At 30.3% G+C, this 7413-nt stretch overlaps 1 long non-coding RNA gene across 1 annotated transcript; it reads right to left on the bottom strand.

Annotated features, from left to right (window-relative positions):
* Positions 1-2020: 2020 nt before the first annotated feature.
* On the bottom strand, positions 2021-5306 carry LOC107876032. The gene is made up of 2 exons (XR_007048607.1): positions 4477-5306; positions 2021-2457 (listed from the first exon to the last, which is right to left on the bottom strand). It is a non-coding gene; the product is annotated as an uncharacterized LOC107876032 (long non-coding RNA).
* Positions 5307-7413: the final 2107 nt, after the last annotated feature.

Here is a 7413-nt window from a genome sequence, read left to right as displayed (position 1 = left end):
CTAATTTAACCTCAAAAGTTAGCTCATGAAGGGAGGATTGCCTAAATCCCAATTATCCATCCCTTTTTTGATATGGAATACTTAACACTCCCCCGCACGTCCAGGCCTCGTTAATTGAAGCGTGGACAATATAATATGAGGGTCCAATATCGGTGAACAAAGATTTGGGATGAGTCCCATGTAAAGAATGAATCTTGAGTCTAACTCAACCTCAAAGTTTAGCTCATGAGGGGAGGATTGCCCAAGTCCATATAAGGAGATCAACTACCCATCCCTTTTTTGATATGAGATACTTAATTCCAAACAGTTGTAGCAAAGCAACTTTTATTACTATATTCCCATTTTTTCTTCTTTTCTGGAAGTTAATAGAATAAGAGTTTAAGTTTTATGCCTGAACGATGTGTATGTTTTATATACCATTAGTTGATCGTTCATGTTTTATATACCATTAGTTGATCTTCAACAAAAAGTAACTCAAAGCAATTCTGATATGTTAAACCTAAAAAGTTAAAAAACTTGCTATACCTTAGCTAAATTACGCAGTTAGTAAAAAAAGTTCTTAATATTATGGAAAAAATGAAATCAATCAAACTTATACTCCTATCAATTTCTAGAGATCAATTAATTTATAAGGTCATCGGGATAAACATCTGGTCAAGTACAATTCTGTCAAGTAATACGCAATGGCCATGTAGATGCATGTCATGCGTACCATAAAATCATTTATAGTTGAGATCTATTTCAATTTATATACATGCGTACCATAAAATCATTTATAGTTGAGATCTATTTCAATTTATATATACTCATAAAAACTTTAAAATGACAAAAATACACTAACTGCACTTAATTTATAACTTAAATTGTTACCTTTTAATATATATACTCTCTCCGTCTCATTTTATGTATCATTATTTTTTTGGTCCGTTCCAAAAATAATGTCACTTTTCCTTATTTGATAACTCATTAAAGACACAATTTCACTTTTACCCCTATTTATCTCACTTATAAGGTCTCAATTAATTTAAAATAGTGATACTGCTTTTTTAATAAAGAACAATTTGATAAACATCATCAAATCTTTTCTAATTTCTTGAACTCCATGTTATGTCAAAGTGTGCCACATAAATGGAATGAAGAGAGTATTTTTTTATGTTTAAGATGAAAACTGAAACAAAATGCACTAATGAATTTTCGCAAGGAAAAAAAGTTAAATGGCGGTAGGGGTGGCAATGATAGGGTATGGTACGGATTTTTTCTAAATCCGCAAATTTTAAAATCACCCGCACCGCCTCGTGTTTTGCAGAAAAATATCTTTTAGAGTCGTCACTTAATTTATTTAGGAAAATTAAGAAAACCTAAATTACTTAAAAGATTCAAAACAAAAAAATCATTTAAATTTAAAATTTTTGGGTAAGCGACCCCTATTAATACTCTTGAAAGCTTGTTAAGGCACCAAGAGTATCCGCTAACTTACGATTATCCGGACTATTTAAAAATAATTTTTTGACTAAAAAAAAGTTAAATGGCGGTAGGGGTGGCAATGATAGGGTATGGTACGGATTTTTTCTAAATCCGCAAATTTTAAAATCACCCGCACCGCCTCGTGTTTTGCAGAAAAATATCTTTTAGAGTCGTCACTTAATTTATTTAGGAAAATTAAGAAAACCTAAATTACTTAAAAGATTCAAAACAAAAAAATCATTTAAATTTAAAATTTTTGGGTAAGCGACCCCTATTAATACTCTTGAAAGCTTGTTAAGGCACCAAGAGTATCCGCTAACTTACGATTATCCGGACTATTTAAAAATAATTTTTTGACTAACTTTGAAAAAGAAAAGTTGATTTTTGGAAAGAGTTCCGTTAAAAAAATATTTTTTTAAGGTTTATGCAAAATCAATTTTTTAATGACTTAGTAGAAAATTTAACTAGGTTTGAAGGAACAAATAGTGAATAATCATAGTAAAGGAAAAGGGAAAGAATATGAGATTTTGGCCTTTAGGCTCAAACCTACTTCACCTGTCCTAAACTAGTCATTTGAGTTTATAGCTCATCTTCACCTATCCTAAGTTATTCATTTGGGCTTTTGACCCATCATCAACTGTCTTAATTTAAATATTGGGCTTTTGTCCCATAACCTGTCCTAAACTATATTTTCGAGTTTTTTTGCCCAAATTTCACTTCACCTGTGTTAGTTTACAACTTTGGCTTCGAGCTTCAAATGAATGAATAAATAAATAACTAACTAAATAAAAACAAATAAAGCAATAATAAACAAATGAGGCTTTTAAAGTCTCTTAACTACTTTAACAATGGGGTTTTGACCCATTTCTCTTTCTTCCGATTCCTTGTATCTCTATGCCACGTAACTGACTTTGGACTTTCTTTTGGGCTTGACTCAAAAAGATGGACCTCATTGGTTCATTATGAAATGGAAGGGAAAAGAGTCCATTTGGACTTCAAGGAAGATTCACGCAAAGAAAAAGATGAAGGAATTAATATACGTTCAAGATTCTAGAAATACACTTGCACACAAGCAAAAATATGGAAGAAAAAGAAATCTATAAAATTTGAAGAAAGACATTCACAATTAATCAAAAACATTTCAATTACAAGAAAAGAGAAAGCCTAAAACAGGGTGTCCTTTTGGTTCTTAGCAAATAAAGCAAACAGTTTATCGTTCTAATGCTATGGAAGGATCTAACAAACATGTTACGAAAAATATGGGGTATATCAACCAAGGAAAGTACGAGGAACAGGCTAGGAAAGGAACGACAATTCTGAACACGAGTGCAATGCCCAGGGTGAAATTCAACATTAGAGGGGTTACCATTTCTCAAACAAAAGTCAAATCCTGGTTCTATACAAAACTAAACAAAAAGAATAAAGGATAGATCGTTTAGGCAAACAAACCAGTAATTCTGAACAAAGGTATCTTTTACAATGCATTCATGCTAAAGCAGGCAACAAATTATATCTTGTGAATATGAGATCACAAACACGGTTATAAAAACATAAGAATAGTAGATAAATGAAAACTTGACATAAATTAACAATCTTGTAGGAAAGACTCAAACAAATTGTTTCACCGAGCATAATAAACAAAACTAATCGAAAATAGACAAAACGAAACACATATCAAATTTATCCTACTCCTCCCTTGACACACCATAAGGCTTTTCTACATACCAAAAGTGTCATGGAGGAATCCTCGGATCAAAGGCACATCATTTATGAACCAGGCCCGCCATTTCCATTGATAATATGAATCAAGATACATGAGGGAGATTTTGCTATATTCGAAAGAAACGAGGCAAACGAAGAAATAGATGGGCAACCAACAAGAGAATCGAAAAAGTTTTGCTTCCAGACATATCAAAGATGCATATAGTAATCAAAATAGCAAAATAAAGCAAGAAAAGCCGGCTATTTATAAGACAGAATACTGCTTATCTTAAGATTTTATGAAATCATTTTTACATGTCAACTAAAATTTTGAATTTTAGGAGTGATCTCTCCCTAACCCAACAAAAAATTAGAAACATGATCTTAAAAATGACGCTTAAGAGAGACTTTCAGAACTTTTACAACTAATCGTTGGACAAACCTTAGACAAGATATTGCTCGCCAAAGGGAGCTTAAGGCCTAGGCGGTGAAGTGTCCAGTGAAGACCATAAGCAAACATAAGGAATTCATCCCATAGACTTGAAAATAAAATTAAAAAAAATAAACTTGCAGATATACAGGGAAAGCTGCACTGAAGGTCAAATCTTTGGAAAGAATCATTCCTTTCAAGGCCCCAAAACGTCATAAAAAACTAAAAGAAAAAGTTAGTCAAAATAAAATAACACAATTCAATACTGCATGTCAAATTACTACCTTAACTACTGTTAGAATCGATCACAAAAACTTATACTAGTTATGATATCACTTTAAGTATTTTGGGCACGATAGTCGTACGAATGCAGATAAAATGTCAAAAAAAATTTAAACGAGCACAAATTAATATCAAGTCTAAAAATGACACAGAAATCTTCAATTACTACACAGAAAATCGAAAGATACTTGCGCCAAATACAAATATCGAAATCATTTATAAAAGTTCAGCCAACCCACAAACTAACAAATCATATATTTCAAGCCTATCCACTCTCACGACGGTCAGTATTAGATGAACAATTATTTGAACTATAATAACAACATAGACAATAGATTTAAACACACAGGAATCAGTGAACATTAAAACTAAACACACAGGAATCAGTGAACATTAAAACAACTCCCTATTGCAGAATATGAATACTGATTCAGCATAACGATAACTATCACATAAAAATTCTACGGCTAACAAGGCTTCTACAGCAAACAATTTCAGCATTATCACGATTACAACTAAACAACCAACAATTGCTACGGAGAAAGAGATGAAGAAGGAAGTAAAAAAAATTGCAGAAAAATGAAAATGGATAAAGTCACCTGTTTTGAATCAGCAAAACGAAATGCCACCACCGGAAGCGGTCCTTCGAGAATTTTGAGAATTTCGATCGGTCGAGGACTTCTAAAAATTTTACTAAAAAAGAAAAAAAATTCACTGGTTTTTTGCTCAAAATAGTATTTCACTCTTTTGAAACTTGCCCCTTTTTGCTCTAAAAGGAGCTATATATAGAGAACAAAGTCAGAGAGCCAAATCTTGTTCCACCAATGTGGGATAAAGGGAAATTGAAGGATAATTTTGAGATTTTCTAACCGAGATCTTTCCAAAATTAGGATAAGGATAGAAATTTCTCTTCAATTTCGTATTGATTTTGGATTTTTCCAAGGAAATTCGAATTTTGGGGAACACTGGGGAAAATGAATTTTTTTCCAACCAATAGAAATTAGACGCACCTGTACCTTCTTGGTACGATTCTAATGATTTCCAGTTGATTTTTTGTGGAATATTCGTTTTTGCCTTGTCTTGGCTGCCACCTAACAGCCTTCTAGAAGTTTTTCGCAATTCCGAGATGTGAAGAGGGAAAAAGGCAGGGTTTGTCAGTCCTCATTAGGTCGAGGTCGGGTCGACTCATTTGAAGCTGGTTCGGAGTTGGATGGTATGATTTTAGATTATTGTTGCTAATTGTTGTTGAAAAGTTGTACACATTGTTGTACGTAATGTCGTGTGCTGGAACGGATTTTGCTGAAGAGGAAAGGATTAGGGGTTTTGGGTTGGGTCGGTTGGGATGTTGGTTTGGGCTGGGTGAGGCTGTTGTTGTAGGCTGCTGCGCTGGTTGTTGTTATTGGGTATGCTGGGACAGGCCGAAAAATGGAAAGGGAATTAAGATTAGGATTTTGGATAATAATTTATGTAATTTTATTTAAATTCTAGCCAAATTGAATATTAATTAGTCAATTGCATTATAGTTGGAGCCAATTTGATTTCAATTGAGGTCAAACTTAATTAGTTGGCTAAATTGAATTGCAATCCGACACGAATTAAGTAACAGATTAATCCCGAGTTTCTTAATTTAATAAAATTCAACAAATATTTTTCCAAATAAATTATTTTTTAAGAACAAATTATTCAAGGTTTAACCGTTTGAATAAATTTTCGAAAAAAATCTTGATTACAATCCAATTTTCATAAAAATAATTATTTAAGTAACAAAATTATAAAATCTCATATATATATATATGGATACGAAAACATATAATCGCCATTTATTTTTCCTGATTTTTCTGACCTACCAAATTTCTTTCCTTTTGTACTGATTACACCTACCACTAAGAGGTCATTTGGTGTGAGGGATAAGAACAAATAATTTTGGGATAAAATTTTAGTACCTCATAATTTCTTGTTTGATTGTACAACTTGAGATAACTTATTTCAAAATTATTAATTAGTACCGAGATAAGTTATCCCTCCCTCTTGATGGTATAGTAATACTAGGATAAGTTATCCATGGATAAAGTAATTGAAATGACAAAAGTACCCCACAAATCTTTTTTATAATTATTTTTCATTTCCATGCATATTAATATCATTTATAATAACATTCACAACCTCACTTACTTGTTATTTTATGTAAATCTTTATATTTTTTATTAAAAAAATTACATTATATAAAATATATTTTTTATTTATGAAATATATCATACGTTGAATTTTGTGACTAATTATTATGTTTATTTATATATTTTGATTTCTTTTAAGAATAATAGATATATTGACTCCATTATTGAATTACATATTTTATATTAAATAGTTTTTTAATCACTTGAAAATTGATACTATATATATCAATTAAAATGAATTTTAATATTTTATAATATATGAGTGTATGTGTTTAAATGAAGTAACATAAACAACAAATCTCTCTTTTACTTTAACAAACTTAAGTTGGAAGTGTTATTCAAACTAAATAAGATATAAGATTTATTTTTAATCACACGCCGTATAATCATAGGAAGGCACACAACACGAAAATTTAAGCTAAATAAGATGAAAGTTTTATTTTTAGATACATATGACATAATCATGTAAATGCACACAAAAAAAATTAAAATAAATAGGATGAAAGTTTTATTTTTAAGAATGAAATCTAAAGCTTGAAAAAAATTATATAAAAAAAGTTAATTAAGGTGGAGGATATTTTTATAATCAATTAACTTATTCTTAAAATTATACAATCAATATTGTTTTGAATACAATAAACCAAACACTAAATAAAAAATAATTCCAACATAATTAATCTCATCATAAATTATCCCAACATAACTTATCCCATCATAACCAATCCCGACATAACTTGTATTCAAACCACACAACTCCTAAAAGACATGCATTCATCGTTTTACAAATATCTTTTTTCTTCTCCTAAGAAATCCAATTACAACATAGAAACAGTAAGTCTGTGGAAATATAACTAAAAGGTTTTGTTCTCTTTTTTTATTTAATGTTAGTTGTTGTTTGATCTTATTAAGCTTAATTTTGTTTCTTGCCAAAATTTATTAGTGCATTTTTGTTTTAGCTTACATTTTAAACATAAAAAGTATATACTGTTATAAATATATTATCATATATAGTGAATGACTACTTTACCATATATAGTGAATGTATATTTATGATAAAGTTAGAAACTCCAAGATTAGTTTTTCCTTATAAATAAAGGGGTTTCTTCATTTTAATTCAACCCATCAAGAAACCTTCCAAGAGAAATAATAATTACTTTCTCTTCTCTCTCTATTCTTCTTCTTTATTTTATATTTTATAATACGTTATCAGCACAAAACTCTGCCAAACAAGGTAAGATTATAAATCTAAAGGTAATTGCAAGGTTAGTAATTCCATATGTTATTCGTGTTTGTTGCTACTAATCATATAATTATTATTGGATTTGAGGAAAAATAATTGGTTTGAAACCACTTGTGCTTTAA

Source organism: Capsicum annuum, chromosome 1, assembly GCF_002878395.1.
Source record: "Capsicum annuum cultivar UCD-10X-F1 chromosome 1, UCD10Xv1.1, whole genome shotgun sequence".
Taxonomy (NCBI): Eukaryota; Viridiplantae; Streptophyta; class Magnoliopsida; order Solanales; family Solanaceae; genus Capsicum; species Capsicum annuum.
This window is presented reverse-complemented; position numbering and strand designations above follow the sequence as displayed.